The sequence below is a fragment of the Acartia tonsa genome, chromosome 6, assembly GCF_053477335.1.
Source record: "Acartia tonsa isolate MP-2025a chromosome 6, ASM5347733v1, whole genome shotgun sequence".
In the NCBI taxonomy this organism is placed as follows: domain Eukaryota; kingdom Metazoa; phylum Arthropoda; class Copepoda; order Calanoida; family Acartiidae; genus Acartia; species Acartia tonsa.
Genome location: NC_137265.1, coordinates 42,462,882 through 42,480,565, shown reverse-complemented (window position 1 = coordinate 42,480,565; position 17,684 = coordinate 42,462,882). Strand labels below are relative to the sequence as shown.

At 32.7% G+C, this 17,684-nt stretch overlaps 1 long non-coding RNA gene across 1 annotated transcript; it reads right to left on the bottom strand.

Annotated features, from left to right (window-relative positions):
• Positions 1-14,676: 14,676 nt before the first annotated feature.
• On the bottom strand, positions 14,677-16,224 carry LOC145322713 (uncharacterized). Its single transcript, XR_013880795.1, has 3 exons — positions 15,846-16,224; positions 14,991-15,103; positions 14,677-14,813 (listed from the first exon to the last, which is right to left on the bottom strand). It is a non-coding gene; the product is annotated as an uncharacterized LOC145322713 (long non-coding RNA).
• Between the last annotated feature and the right edge of the window lie 1,460 nt (positions 16,225-17,684).

The following is a 17,684-nucleotide window of genomic DNA, read 5'->3' as shown; positions in this document are numbered from 1 at the left end:
TTATATAAGCTATACATGTATATATATATATATGGTTAAATTTAGGGTATTTTATCTTTTTTAAAAGTTTGTCTAATAAAATTTGTTCATTGTTTACTGTAATATATGTTTAAAATAATGAGAACTCTTTCTATCATACAATTTTTAAAATATATAAGTTTAATATAAATAATAACTTTCTCAGACATTGTTTTATGTAATTTCAGTTCAAACTTTAATTAATAGTTGATAGAAATATTGAAATTTAAATTGAGGACAACTTCACATTAATATATCTTCAAAATACAGGGTTGTTGGGGGAGCCAGTTTTCTTATTCAAAGATTTGTTTTATATCTGCCTAAGATTGGACCGAATAGGAATATTTAGGAATATATTATTGGGGAGGATGGCTTGAAACCTTCCTTTTATTTTACAAAGTATAATAATGGGTGGGGTTAGTTTTATGTTTGTTTGTTTATCAGGTCATGTTAGGTTAGGTCATATTGGGTTTGAGTAGCCCCTCAGGGCTTTGGCATAGAAAAATACTAAACCAACTAACCTAACTTCTTTAAATTTAAAGATATGGTGGATGGGGGTTGTCAAAAAGGACAATATTACAAAGGATGTAGTTTTTCCTAATTTTTATGAATACGCAAAGATTTGTTACTATTTAATAATAAGCAAGACTCAACAATAGAAAATAGCATGTGTTTCTAAATTTACCTGTCCTTTGATTTGCTGTGAGTGAAGAGTTTGATTAGCATTTAAGTTAAGCAAGGTTAATCAAATAAATCCACTTATCCAGCCCCTTCAACACAACCTATACATCATAACTAGAAGCAATGCTTCTCTTTAAATCAATTTCCTGTCTGTCCGACCGTTTTTATTCTGTTTTAATCATCTTTGAACATGGACTGAACACGTAGAAAATAGATTTATAAATACACAAAACTACTACCACCCTCATTCTCCAAATGACCCCCTACTATTTTGTAGTAAACTTTTTCGGTTTTTCTGAATAATTTGTGCTTTCTCACAAAGAAAGAGTCATATTTTTTCAATTATTCGGGGTTGGGCTAAATACATAATCTCTTCAGTTTGAATTATAGAGTAACATCGCTTCATAAAATGAGGCTCATAGTTTCCCTTTAAGCAAATGTAATGTATTATTTTATTTTTTTCTCTTGCATTTTCATATTCTTGTTAGGTTAATGTTGGGTAATTTTTCTTTGAATCATAAGTTTCTCAACCTTATTCAAAATTTAATTACGTATACTTAAAGATTTTGAAATTTTATATGATGCTATTTTATTGTTATAGAGATTTCCTTATTCATTTACTTCCCTTTCATCTTACATTGATTTTGTTTTGAGGATTATTCTTGTTTTTAACCGATGAAACATAAAGTATTTTTGGTACCAACTTTGGTTCTGAAAGATAAAAGACAATGGACAATAAATTAATGTAAATCTCCAATGATAACAAACAAAATTGCTCCTTCTGTATATTAGATTGTTGGTTGAATGAAAAGTTTGAACACTGCTAAATAGTATGATCAGATCAATAAATACCCAAATAATTTTAGTCAGTGAATTCAGAACTTTTTCATAAAACTTTAAGTAAAATCATGATTTACATTCCAATGTTACCATGGTAAAAACCAACATTAGAAATAAATACCAACAATATCTAATAATTTGTAAATTTATAATCTGAACTACTTTTATTTCCCAACAACTAATTAAAACCTTTATTTCAAATAGAATATAACATGCTAACACTTAGAAACTTGAATAAAATTATATAATATTAAAAATTAAACTGCATTTTCTAAATATTTGGCCTATTTCATATGATCCACAAGGATGACAACATCCATAAGTAGCAAAGCACAAAGAATCATTTGACACGCGGACAAAGTGAGTTATAGAGCAGTTGTTCAGTAGTCATAAACAGAGGGTGAAAAAAAGAAAAAAGAAGGATAAGATAAATAATAGAAAATCACAAAACCTATACATAATAATAAAAAAATGTATTTTGCAAAATGACCGACAGACTGACAATTCCAGTTAGTTGTAAACTGGTTGCTCTTTGGTAAGTGGAATCTTCACAACAACAAAAATAGCATCGTGCATAGCAGTCGAGAAACTCGCATGTCCTGAATAGCATTGCAGACAGATGGACAGAAAACGTGATTATAAAGTAGCTTTGCTACTAAAAATGGCAAAATCTGTCTCCTCCTAACTTTGTTTGCACCCGGCAGTACCCGACCTACCCCTCTGCTCCCACAAGTAACACCCGTACACCCCATTGCACCCGCTGTACCCTTTGTGCAGCAGCCAGCAATAAATTATGTTGCACCTCGACTTGGGAGAGCACAGGTGTTACATACTCTACCTACACATTGCCCTCACGGACAAGGCATTGCAATTGACAACAGAAATTAGTTTGCATTAGACGACAAAATCTCTGTGTCTTTTCCGATTACTAACCGCACTCTACCTGATTGGTGTTAAGGAAGCATCTCCCCTATTTAAAAGAAATTGAAAAAATATAACCTTACACGATCTGACCTATTCTGAAACACAACCCCCCCCCCCCCCCCCCAACTTTTTTTTCAATTCATTGAAAAATAAGGACTTGGCACCTATTTGTTCTTTTCAATAGTTTCTAGAATTGCTGTTTGCGGTGTCTTACATCCATTGTCCATGGCTTGCTCCAATAATAAAGTTTGTCGCACAAGTTGGACCAAAGTCACTGAATAACTTGCAACGTGGCACTAAGGACGGGGATAGGTTGTCTCAAAATAGGATCTCGTCAAATGCCAGACCGATATTCTTCAATTTTCAGGGTAGTTCACCATAGGTCAAGTGAATGTTTTTTTATACTATTTGGAAGGGGGTACCAGGTTGGCAACTCCTTGGAGATATAGACCTTGACAAAAAAATCCTCCCAAACCTATTAGATAATGATATAATTTTATTTCAATGCTGAATGGGGGGAGGGGGAATTCCAACCCCACACAAGGGAAATGGTGAATAAAATACAATCACATAACAATATAAGCCTCAAAAATGCAACAGTTTGAAACTAGACTAAAACAAACAAAAATAACAGACTTCTCCATCATATATATAAAAGCCCTTCTCTATAAAGGCGCTTGAAAGTGTCATATGTGATTTCATAAAATTACGTCTAAAAAGGAGGGATGATAGAAACCCTAAAAATAGATGGAAAGTATACTATTTTTATGATATCACACATAACACTTTCCAACGTTTCTACCCTATAAAAACCTCTATTAAATGTTATTTGAAAGTCAAACTGTTGTAATAAAGTTACTGTTTCACATTTAGAATTTAATCTATTGTTTCTTGATTAGGTTTTTTTCTGAACTTTATCAAATAAGGATCTAAACCATTGTTTGAATATCATTAAATTATGATCACGAATTGATTACCAGGTGCTTTCCCCCGAAGCAACTAGCTTTCACAGAACCCCTCTCCTTCGTATACAACATGTACGGAATATTGAAAAGCTTTACTACTACCAAAATGAAGAATATATTGTTATAAAAGTATATAAATATTTATCTTAATTATCAAGCTAGTTTTTTACACAGAGATAAAGGATTAATAATTATTGTGCCTATATATAAATTTGAATTTAACATTTTAAAGTGTTTTTTCTCTTTTCTTATTTTTATTGGATCTCAGTAATTATTATGTATAAGTAAGAGAATGTATGTATGTTTATTTGTGTGACTGCTTATAGGTTTTAAGAAGGGTTATGTCTCTTCTTTAATCAAGGGAGATACCACTACCTTTTCTCATTTTAATTTTATTATTATAACTAAAATCGAAAGTAGAGGGTCAAGTTCACAACCCCCTTACCCTAAGGTAAAGGTCTCTAGTGGCATCACCGATATTTGAATATATATAAATAAGTCAGAGCACGTTTGATTTTCTTTTTTTAAAACTCTAAATACAACTTTATTTCTGAAAGTTTCTTAGATAGAAGGGGCAAATTATGCCCCTTAACTTTAAGACTGTTTTTAATATACTTCTTTATTCCTTACATCTACATATATTTATTATTAAAAGCTAATATCTAAGTTTAGATTAGCTATAATAAAGTATAAAAAAAATCAAGAATATCTAATTACTATAGTTTCAGCTGATAGCTGCCCCCCTAGCCCTTAAACTGCAACTTTTTAAGCAGTAAAAAGATAATGTAAGGTATTAGCTTTCGATATAGCCTAAAACCTCTCTAAGAATAACCAAAAAGAACAAAATTAATTCAGGCTTTTTATTGACTGCTAGCCAAAATATATTCAAAAAAGTTGGTCACTTAAAGTTTTGAACATGGTAACTAATCCAGGTGTGGTTTCTCTTTTAATATTAAGCTCAAAATATATAACAAATTAGGATGACAACATACATAAAAGCGAAGCTCTGAAATCAATCGGTAAAGTATCAAAACTTTATAAGTAGAATATTCATTTAGAAATAAAAAATTGCAAAAATGCATAGAAGCATAATTTTATTAAAGGACTTGATTATAGAGATTCTTCGATTAAAATATTGGACCTAGAAATCTTTGTTCCAAAACAAAAATCAGATTAATAAGAAATGCAATAAGTTGCCGTAAAAAGTTAAAATTATCATATTTTAAATGGACTCTCTGGTAAGATTATAGAGTTTCTACTTTTCCTTAACCGTACCTAACTGTTATAAGATAAGATTTTATTTCCTCATAGGAATCATCATGCAAAGTTACAGACGTACATACGGACGGACCATTCCTAATTATAGAAAAACTTTTGAGGAAGCTTTACAAAGTGTCTCAAATAATCAGTTATGTGACGTCATAAAAATGAGGGATTACCCATCTCTTTTTTAGGGGGTTTCTTTCCCACTCCTCATCTTATCCTTCATCTTTATTACGCCACATTGCTGGTTTTTTAGACACTTTGTAAAGCTCTTTTCCTGAGACCCATCGGAATCCTAGGAATATAATCACATTATAGAATGTTTAAACATTTTCAATTTAAATCTATCTGAACTCCTAACCTATAAATTAAATGATCCTTTTAGTTTTCCTTCTTTATCTAAATTTAAATGTATTAAATATAAAAGCAGGGCAGGGCATTACTTGATCAATGAAACACAAAATATTTGCTGGAGATATTTAGAGGGCAGGACACCTCCTATACATTTACTCAGCTTGGAGAATATATTTGTGATCCAGACAACTACCTGGCTCAAGTGGTGGAGACATTTTTAGTCTGCTAGCATATTGTTTTGTTTATATTTCCGACGCTAATATCTGATTTGAAAGTCCAAATACAAAATCGGGTTAAGGTCCCCGCCCTGTGGACAGAGTTACATATATTCTATGCCCCCTTTTTTCTTTTACTTTATTGCTTGAAGCACTATAAGCACAACTGGGTTATTAATTCAGGGATCTTGAGGGATAAGACAATGGACGGTAAATTGTGGGCATGCCATGTTGATTTACAACACTATACCTTCCTGTGCATTATTTTAACCAACTGATATTAAAGATCCATAGTTTATAAAACAACAAATGTGAGAATGTGTTTATAAAACTTCTGGTATCAGCATAATTTACAGTCTAGTGTCCCCTTTCTCCCTGCCAAAAAGTAGAGCAGCCCTACTTTTTGAGTGGTTTTCCTCAAAGTGCCAAGTCAATCACCGAAAATCACCAATGTTTGTTTTTTAAACAAATGTAAGGGGCGAGGATAGGTTTTTGATTAGATCATAAAAGGTTAGGGTTCTTGGACAAGGGGTTGCCACCCCCCCCCCCCCAAACGACTCTCCTATTTTTAATTTATAAAAAAAAGGGGGACGGAGACTTATTATGGGAAAGCACCGCGTAGTATGTAAATTAGACACTTGCATAATAGAGATATTTCGCTTAAAACATTGTACCTTATTGTCCTAGGAATCATTGTTTCAATTTATCAAAAATAGAGGAGGGGGGGGGGCTGGGTGGGCACTTTGGGGGAAAGCACCGGATAATGTGTAAGTTAACACTTACATAGGTGTATGAACACTCTATGGTAATTGTATATCCACTTTATATTGAGCAGGAATTGCATATTGAGGTATTCACTGCATTCTAGAACAAACCCACGGATCCTAAGGAATATAACAATGAAATGATATTTATCTCCAATGGTGATAAAACAAAATTACCACTTCTGTTTACTATTGAAAAGTTTGGACTCTACTATATAAGAACCATTTAATCAAAATTAGATGATCATATTTCCCTAAGTTTGGAGCCAACGAATAAAATAATGTGGTCACAAAAAACTTTGGTTCCATTGGAATTCACAATTCAATGTCCCCTCCCTCCCTGAACAAACGTGAATTTAAAACCTTCCTGTAAAAATAGAACACAGCATTTTATTTAACCTGGATATCCACTAGATGACAAGATACACCAAACCTTTGTCTGGAAGTCCTACCTGTAAATTAAAATAGGCCCCTCATTCCGACTATTTTTTTTTTTGATTATTTCTTATCAATATTTATTTTAACAATAACTTATTAACATATAAAAAAACTTTGATTTTAAAATATAGAAAAATCAAAGAAAATAAAGTATAGAATAGAATCCAGGTAGAAGATTCTGCCTGGCTAGCCTGAAGTAAAGTTGGAACTTTTGAAAGACCAAAACGGCTACAAGGCTGTTAGTAAATAACATGATTTCAGTAATTATTCAGAAAAAATATTCAAAATAAATTTCTTTTCCAATAATTTACTAAAAGCCATGTAGCCAAGAATCCAGATGAACTGAAATTAGTTTCCGAATGTGAACACATTTTCCTAGGTGTTTCCCAATCCTATCTTAATATTTGCTACTAGCTAAAAAACCTTCAAACTTCAAAAAAAATCAAAATTTGAATGTATTAACGATTTATACATTATACATTCAAAGTTTTAATTTTTCAAATTTTGATTTTTTTTTTTGGAAGTTTGAAGGTTTTTTAGCTAGTAGCAAATATTGAGATAGGATTGGGAAACACCTAGGAAAATGTGTTCACATTCGGAAACTAATTTCAGTTCACCAGAATCCAGCATTCTCTTCCCTATTCACAATGGTTTAAAAATGAATTTAATGTGCATATTAAGCCTTAAAAAATTAATTATGTAAGAAAATTTACAAAAATATTGGTCTCAGTATTTATATTATAAAAATAGGTTGCGCTCTTATGTTTGTTTTTAAACAGCTGATTTATACATGATAATAGCAACTACATCCATACATTAACTTGTGGAAGGGGGGGAGGGGGGAGGGGGGAGGAAGGGGCTGTACCCATTTAGCTGACCCTTAAAAATTATAAATGTGGTCAATTGTACTTACCAAAATAAAACAACTTCATGTAGAAGTGACTTTCCATTATTGTCTTAAACAACCAAGCAGCTAATGCTGTCTTCACTTCAATAAGAGGTGTGTATCAGAGGACAGATGCTGTCAAACATTTAATTTTATTGGTTTAAGATTACCTTCTGATTAGAAAATTCAAATGTGTTATACCACATTACAAAATTTAAAAGCATGAAGATTAAACAAATTTCTAACAGTATATATTAGATTTTGATACAAATTAAACTTTTCTAGTTTTGTCCAACTAGTCATTGTGATTTGTACTTTAGCATTATTGTCTTTACTGTGCAAGTCAAAGATTCCTTCAAATTTCCCAGAAATATTTAGGGTTTTCATTTCTATTCCTCCTTATTCTATGATTGTATGCTATACTTTCACTGTAGACTGCTAATTGAGTTCATTTCTGAACCCTCAAGAAATTGTATATTAATTTGCTTCACTTTTATGAAGTTGTCATAATAAATGAGCAAAGCTTTTCTACAATTAGGGTTTGTCTGTTTCGTCGTGAATTTAAAATTGATTTTCAAGATCTTATTTTCGTTTGTTAAATTCTCAATCCACTTATTAGGATATGTTTTTATTTTATTTATAAAACCTAAAAAATATACCATACACACAATCAACATATACCTATAAAAAATGATTAGTGGTATAAATAGTTAAACAAGTAAAGAAAAGGAAGAAATTTTACACAATTGAGAACTCTAGCGTTAAAATCCATAACTATATATAATACAAGTTAAGTGAAAATATGAATTTATAACTTAATATGTAAAAGGTAAGGTTATTGGTTTGTACATTAAGATCTTATCATAGTTTTCTTTACAAAAGTTTTGAAATAGTTTTATGCTATTTTATTTGCTAACCTAAGGCTAGGGAGATTGCTGACATTTAATTAAAGATATAAAACATAAGAAATGGCACAAACCATGTCTATGTATTTACCTTAACGCTGAAGATTAATTTAGCTTCTACTGTTTTATATCTGTGCATAAATTCAAGTCTTAAAGATTTAAGCTTTATCTGCTTTTTTCTAGATGTAAGGAGTGCTTGGGGCGGATGGTTAAAATATTTGCCTTACTATTATTATTATTCTTATTTGCATCTTCAGGTAACCTATAGAGGACATAATATAAATCTAGATTAACCAACCCATTAATTGTCTGACTGTCGATCTAATAAAGTGAAAATTGTAGCTGGCTAAAATAAAAATCCCCCCATACACCACCTTTACACCATCCCCTCCTCTCCTACTGGATGAACGAACACTGACGAATGTCCATGTTAGCAACTTTAGTTGACAATTTTTCCCCTGTCATAATATCCACGTGCATTCTATATCCATTTTTATAAGGTAAAATGTTTTACACTAGTCAGCAGAAAAATGTGCATCAAATTCAAGCTACACCACCAATAGAATAATCCCAGCCAGAAACGTCGTAAGAAAACTCGCGTGCGATATATCGTATTTTATCGCCAATATCGTATTTACGATTTTTTGCGAAAATATAGTAAATATCGCCTAAAGTTGCTCATGATATCTTTGCTAATTTTGCGACAAAATCGTATTTACGATATTGGTGATATAGTCGTATATATATTACGCGAGTTTTTGCTAAATTAGCGACAAAATCGTATTTACGATATTATGGTAAAAATATGGCAAAGTTCATAGCTAAGTGGCGTCATCATTCATAAAGGACAAGTTCATTTTAAAATGTAAAAATTATAAAAATTTTATTTACATTATTTAGATTTTTTAATAAAAGAGCGTTAAATTTTCTGATAATTCAAAAGATTACTAAATTAGAAAACATTATTTGTTTTTTAAATGTTGAAAATGAACTTGGCTTCAAAATTCAAAATTCAGGGTAGAATGCCAACTTATTTAGGCATGGAATTAATTTTTTGTCAAGATTTTTAAATAAGGAACATTAGAAATATATTTACTTCTTGAATACTTAATATGAATGTATACATGTCCAAAGTCAAAAACTTTATGTTTGTGGATTGGTGCTAGATCTTAAAATTAAAGTTAAATAAAAAAAGTTGAAAACCCTTACGCGCGCGCAAGAATGCTGCAAACTTAATTTGTCACCGGCGTTTTTAGTTTATTTAAAAAAAAAATCGCGGTGATATTGACTATTTAAAAGAAGTATATTTGTATTTTTAAATAAAAATAAAACTTTTCTGTAATTTTTGGTATATTGATTCCTGGGCCAACAAAGTATAATATTATAAGTGAAGCAACCCTATAATCAAGTCCTAAGAATGTAAGTATGTCTATAGACATTATCCAGATTTTCAACAAATTTACTTACTATTTTGCTTCGACTCTCGTACTTTTATATTCTGATTATTCAGTTCTGACACTATATAAGTGTTAATGTCCGTTAGTCCTACCGTTTCAGTGCTTTGCTTTTATGGATCTTGTCATCCTTGTTTATACAAAAACTAATTAAAGAACATAGTTAAATAAAACTTTGTATTATAAAAAACTTAAAAACAAAAAAATGTAACTTTCAAAAACAAACAAAAAAAGTCTTTCCAAGAAATTTGAAATTTTGTTCTTCAGATATCTTTGCCTTCTTTTTTTAAGCTTTTCATTTTTATCCTTTTTTTTACTTAATTTTCAAAATCTAGGTAATGTAGTTATTTATAATTGTTATGTTTTTTTTCTATTGTGATAAAGTATCACAGGTCTCCTTAGCAAAACCTTAGATTAAAAAAAATCTCGAAAGAAACGGACAACAGGGCCTTCAAATAGGGTACTGTGGTGGTCAGAATCCGTTGGAGATTAAATCTTAGCTGCTCCTTCTTGCCAGATATTGCAATTTGAAGTTTTGTGGTAAAAATGCCTACAATTACAAGAATTCCAAGGATATATGCATAAGTGAACACCTTAATTCATCAAATAAAAAGGGCGAGTTTAACTTTTGAGGAGTTTAGATATCTCTTCATTTGTAAACTACACATTTCATCCCCATTTAGAACAATTTTTACTACTATAAATGATGTTTTTAACTTCAATAAGAGTAATAAACAAGGTACTATAAGCTTAAAGAGGTTTGCCCAATTTACAACTTTATCCCAAAGGCTGTTACCCTGGAAAAACCTTAACTGTTTTTAACCTATTTTTAAAACGTATATAAAAAATATACTATGACACCAGTAGAATCAGACTGCAGAGCCTAAATTTGAATTAAATCCCCAATAAACTTTTTTGGGGGGATTTAAATATTAATTTTTACTGTTGCCGTGATCATTTTGACCGAAGCAAAAGTTTTTTTTTTATTTGGGTAAAATTCGTAGCTTTTAGAGTGTTTTGCTTCATAAATATTGTATTCTGGTATAGAGTAAAATTAGGCCTTATGATTTTACTATAAAAATTCACTAAAAAGTTAATTCTTTATAATATATCAACGAATTAACATTAACATGTTTGTGTTCTCTCACTTATTTTAAAAACATAAAAAATGGCTGTAAAGGGTTAAATGACAACAAATGTTTATGCAATACAACAAATTTATTTTTGTCACATATACAAATGTGTTTTAAAATAAGATTATTCAAACTTATTTTTAAAATAATTTTAAAAAGAATGTATCTTTTATGTGTATGGTTTTCATTCTTTTCATTTTAATTAAATAAAAATTATTTAACTACGTTGGAAATAAGTTACTTTGTGAAAACACTCTTTTTTTGAATTGTTAGGAATTGAAATAAAACAAGACTTTTTATTGGTTAGATTTCAGAATCATTTGTTTTACTGTAAATGTAAATGTAATGTAAATGAAATTAATTGTTTTGGAAAAAAAAATATTTCCAATGAACAGAGTAATGTTTTTTTTATTGTATCAATATAAAGTGAATTATATAAAAATGTTCTGTAAGCCACAAAATTACCCGAAGTAAAAAAAGGCTTTTGCTTCGGTCAAAATGATTACAGCAACACTAAAAATTAATTTTTAAATCCCCCAAAAAAAGTTTATTGGGGACTCAATTCAAATTTGGGCTCTGCAGTCTGATTCTATAGGTGTCCTAGTATATTTTTGACCCCCCATTCAAAAATAGGTTTAAAACAGTTTAAGTTTAAGTTTACATATGGCCCAAGTTACTTTTAGTAATTCTGCTTCCCCCCCCCCATACTCTCACAACCTACCAACTTTAGGGTGGAGGGGGGGGGAGCATAGTAATACTATTATGTGTTTCTCAAAAACTAATTGAAGTATAGTGGGAAAAATTTTTATGTAAGGTTTTAATGCCATAATTTTGTAGAAATTATGTTGACCACCTTCTCTCCCCCTCCCCCTTGTCCTGACATAATTGGGGGGGGGGGTGGCGGAAGATCATTCCAATGTGTTTTAAGAAAATATTAGAGATACATATAAAGCTTTTGGATTTGTATTACTAAGAAACCACTAGAGTTGTAGCAGCAAAGCAAATATGCTTTGTTACGACAAAAGTAATTTTAACAAATTTTGCTGAATTCTCCTTCCAAGCCCCCTTTCCCTCCCTATTGCTTTACAATCTCTCCCCCCCCCCTCCTTCCAAATAAGTAATAGAAGGGAGTATAGCAATACCCTTGTGATTTACTTGTAGATTACTCAAGATATAGAGTGCTTTTGGATTTAAACTTTAGTAGGTCCATAATTACTTCATAATTGAACAAATATTGCTGACCTTTCCCCAACCCCATCCAGAAAAATTATATTGCTGCTAAATTTCCTCCACCCCAATAAAAAAAAAGTTAAAATATTGCTTGCCCTCCCCCTCCCTCTCCAGCTACCCTCCATACAACCTCACCACCTGTGTTTTACTCAGAAACTACTATAGCAATAAGGAGCAAACATTGCATTGGAATAAAACTTTTAGATTTCAAATTGCTTCATATGTATTACCTATTCAATGTTTGGGGAAGGAGCAATGGGTTGACCATATTTATTTTATTAGTCCAATAGGCTGGAGGAGATTATATAGCAAAATAATTGTACTAGATTGGGAGGGTTGTAGTTGAAACAGATATTTATAAAATTAAATATACCCTGAATATCTCCAGAGGTTTCTAATAATATACAATATTATTTACCTATGCCACTAGCCACTACTTCCAACAGACGGAGGGGGGGGGGGGAATCCAGCAATATTTGTAAAAGTAACAAATATCCCAAAGAAGCTTAAATCCAAAGTTATATTTTCCATGTCCACTGCCCCCCTCCTAATAATTTGTGGTCTAAGAAGGAGGGAGTGGGTTGGTTGCAGCAATATTTGCAAGAGATTTTGATGGCTACTAAAGTTTACGTACTAAAGCTTATATTTCCAGAAACTTTGGGCCTAAGAATCTTACATATAATGTTTTCTTTCAATACTTCAAGTAGTTTTGAGTAAAACATAATACTATTACTTTGCCCTCCCCCCTAAAATTTATGGGTTGCAAGAGGGGGTTGAAGGGGGGGGGGGGGTTGAGAGTATTTTAAATATTAACTTTAGCAATATGTAAACTAGAACTGAGGTTTTCTTTACTGGTTCCAGGGTAACAGCCTCTAGCTTAAAGTTGTAAACAGAACAATGTACCTTTTCATTAAATAATTTCTTTAAAGAAACAAAATTTTTTAAATGGGGAGGGACTGTGTAGTTTACATATGCAGAGACATATAAACTCCTCAAATGTTAAACTCACCCATTTTATTTGATGAATTAAGGTGTTTTCTTATGCATATATCCTTGGAATTCTTGTAATTTTAGGCATTTTTACCACAAAACTTCAAATTGCAATATCTGGCAAGAAGGAGCAGCTAAGATTTAATCTCCAACGGATTCTGACCACCACTGTACCCTATTTGAAGGCCCTGTTGTCCGTTTCTTTCGAGATTTTTTTAAATCTAAGGTTTTGCTAAGGAGACCTGTGGTATAAAAAGTTATATTTTATTTTGTATATTTATAGTAGGTAGTTATATATCGCTTCGTATTATAGTCAGCTTTATTTAGAAAATGAAAATTAAAAATTTAAAACCAGTTTTGCTAGGCCCAAGAGCCTTGGATAACAAAGCTTGTTTTAATTTATGATATTTATTTTAATATTCATAGAAAATTGTTTATAGTACGATGCTATACGTGCTTTTTTACAATTTGGAAAGCAAAGCTTTTCTATATTTAGGGTTGGTCCGTCCATACGTCCGTAATGGATAGCTTTTTTCCGTCAATTCAGGTATGTTAGAATTATTCTATTGATTTCAAACTTTTCATGATGATTCCATATTAAACATCAACAACATTTTTTATTTGTCAATATGTCCTTATACAGTATTCTGTATTTATGAAGTTTTTTCAAAAATTTACATAGAATTTTGTCAAATCATTTATATTTATATTTTGTATATTCAGTTATGACACTCTTCTAGAGTTAATGTTCGTCTGTCATACCGTTTAATGCTTTGCTTTTATGGATGTTGTCACCCTTTATTTGTAAAAATAATGTAGCCTTTTTTTAAAGTAACACTCTTGTATAAATAGGTTTGTTCTGGATTATGTGTCCTATCAATTTCAAACTTGGGAGCAAAGAAAAACTTAAGTTATTAAATAATACTTTTTTTAGTAATTAAGAGATATTTTTTTGGTCTTGCTGTTATGGATGTTGTCTTGTTAGTAAATGTTTTAATATATTTAAAGTTTATTATGAAAGAAAATGTTATACAGTATCCTTTTTTTGTATATGTTCTTTGAATCTTTGAATAAATATTAAATAAATTATTATCTGATTTTTTTAACCAGCTACTCGCCAAATTCGGAAAGCAATTGTATGCGACTTTATCGTAAATGTAGCTATTGTATCGTGTACGAGTTATGCGATTAAATCGTGTTTCTCGTTTAATTGACCCCCATAAATACTCGCAACATTGATGCGATATCGCTAAATGTCGTAAAAAATGCGTCAATGCCACAACGAAACTGCTACGAAACTGTTGCGATATCGCGTACGATACTTACAATATCACTTACGAGTTTGTAGGTGTATCGCGCAGCTCTAAGTACCTTTTCGACCACTTATCATAACATATCGTCAATGTGCATTGGACGACTATTTAGCGATATCGTAAGAACTCGTGCTCGATTGCTACACGATATTGTGCGCTATAGTAGCGCGATAGTGATGCTACTTTCTGGCTGGGATAACTCAAAATTTGAGGAAAAATAATAAAATATAATTCAAATGTGTTTATTTTTGTTCGTAATTAGTACCGTAGACAAGAAAGTTGTAAAGTAGATAATAATTTGTCATATCAGGTATCAGAATGTAGCAGGCCTCAGGAACTTGGGCGACTTCGCCATCTTGTCCAAGGCAGGGACCAAACTTGTGCTACGCACTTGTCCACAGACCCATCTGCTTTGTTACCACTGTTCTTGGCTAGCAAACCTAAATAGTATATGTTAGCCTTCTCTTGTTGTGACATGATGTCCCATGTCCGCCTATAATATATGTTTCTCTAAACTTGTGGTTTTAAACTCTAAATTTTCCTGTTTTTTTTTATAAATTTCAATATGTGCTTGAGACTCAAGGTATGGAAGTCTTTGGTCCGTATGGTGTTGTTACCAAATAGCTCCAGCCTGAGCTTGTTGTATCTGGGGCAGTAGCCGATGAGGTGTTCGATGGTTTCCTCATGGAATCCACACTGTTGGCAGCCTGGGTTGTCTGCCAGGTTCATTCTAAATAAGTGTTTATTAGTGTTAGCGTGGCCAGTCAGGATCTGGCATGCATACATGACAAAAGTCCTGTTTTTGTTCTGGATGAGTTTCCAGACATTGTTTCTGGCTTCTTTCAGAAACATTCGTGTTTGTCTGCAGAATCTTGGGTCAGCAGGACTCATCCACTTCTGTTGATGAGCCCTGTCGGCCCATTCTTTGATTATACCATTGATGTATGATATAGGAATGGGTGCATGTGGTTCTGGATAGATTACCTGTTTGTTGTTCATTGCGGAGCCAAGCTTGGCTAGGCGATCCGCAATTTCATTACCTTTGTGACCTACATGTGCTGGGATCCAGATAAGTTCCACCATATTATTCTTACCTAGTCTGTTTAGTGCCTGTTTGGCTCTCGCCACGCAGGTGCTGTCCACTATATACTTACTTGCAGCTTTGATAGCTGCCTGGCTGTCAATATGTACTTTAATATTTTTACCTATGGGGTTGGTTTCTAGTAGATGTTGTGCCGCAGCTTCCATTGCCAGGATTTCCGCTTGGAACACTGTGGCAATCTTACCTAGGTGCCTGTATCCCTGTTGTTTGATATTGATACCTTTGGTTGTGTAGCCAAAACCACTATCTGATTTGGTTTTTGACCCGTCTGTGTAGACATGAATGGTGCTGTCATTTGATGGAGTGAGCTTAAACTGATATTTGTTCAGCTCATCTTTTGTTTTTATGATACTAATAAAATTACACTCACCCCTTTGCTTGTTGATGAGCTTGTCTGTTGGCAGTGATAGTTCTGGGAGTTCTTTTGCCAATTTTAGAACTCTGTTGGTGTGGTTTTCAGGTTTTGTGACCTCTCCTTCCTTGTGTGACCAGTTACCATTCCTCGTCAACCTTAGGTAACTTTTCAGTGATAGAGCCTTAATATGAATTTCTATAGGATGTAGATCTAAAATAATTTCCATGGCCTGTGTGGCTGTGGTTTTTATTGCATTAAGAGAGGCAAGGCACCCCCTGCGCTGGACCTTTTCTAGTTTTTTAATGTGTGTGGTTTTGTAGGCACTGTTTAGCCAAACTAGACATCCATATGTAAGGATGGGTCTGACTAGACTAGTGTACATCCACCTACACACTTTGGGTCTATGCCCCCAATTTTTCCCAAGCATTTTACGACATTGGTTCATTACAATATTGGCTTTCCTGGTGATGTTATCTACATGTTTGGTCCAGGTGAGTTTGGAGTCTAGAGTGACCCCCAAGTACTTAAAGGTTTTAACAACTTCAACTAACTCACCATTTACCTTGACTATGGGGTTTCTGATGTTGCGTTTTCGGGTGAAAACCATGATTTTGGTTTTTGAGGCGCTGAAACTAAGGCCACAGTCTGAGGCCCATTTTTCCATTACCTTAGCATCCTGGTTTAGGCGATCCTCTATGGTTGATATATCTATACCTGTGACTAAGTCCACTAAGTCATCAGCAAAGGCATTTATCATGCTGGGGTGTACATCTGGGAACCTATCTAAGAGATCATCTGGTTCTAAATTCCAGAAGATGATGGACATAATGCCACCTTGTGGTGTCCCCCTGGTGGGGATCTTTGTGACACACTCACCATTTAGCGTGGCTTCGGCTATTCTGTTGGTGAGCAGGTGTTCTGACCATTTTATAATAGCTGGATCTATACCTTTCCTTACCAAGTTGTTGATAATGCTACTTATGCTGGCTTTAGAGAAGGCTGCATCAATGTCTAGAAAGAGGGCACCTGTGATCTCTTTCTTTTCGAGTGATTTTTCAACCTTGTGTACTAACCTATGGAGAGCATCTTCTGTAGATATACTTTCCCTGTAACTGAACAAGTTCTTATGAAGCTTGTTGTACTTAAAGGTGGTCCTGTTGAGATACCAGAAGATGAGCCTTTCAAGCCCTTTCAGGAGAAAGGATGTCAGGCTGATGGGTCTGAGATTTTTTGGGTTACTATAATCTAGTTTACCTGCCTTTGGTATGAAAACTACTTTAGTTCTCAACCAGCTTTTAGGTACTTTACCTTGTGTAATACTTAGCTTGTAGATATGTGTGACTAGGTCCAGAATGGCATCTGAGCCATGTTGTAGCATGGCTGGGTAAATGCCATCTGGGCCCGGGGATTTATATGGACTGAAACTTTTAAAGGGCGAATATAGGTTCGATATGATATGAGCTTATATGAAAGGTGCCATTTCATACTTTTAGAATATCTATGCCAAATTTAAAAATTCAAAAAAATCCTTAAGTAGATTTTGCAATTTTCTGTTTCAATTGAACATATGATAAATGAGATTGACGACAAACAGTTTATTTTAGCCCTTTACAAGACTTTTTTTTGACTATTTTGCTTAAGTTTGATTGACTATTACAATGGCACGCATCTTAAATGATAATTTAAATGTTTATTATTTTAGATTATATACTCTTTAATTCAATTTTTAAAAAGCGTAGAAATAATTTGCGTAAAAGTTTTGACTAGGGTAAATAATACGTCTTAAAGTTTATTTTCTGTACAAAGATCATTGGTTAATTCTGGAAAATATAAAAACCCTGATGTACGCAATTT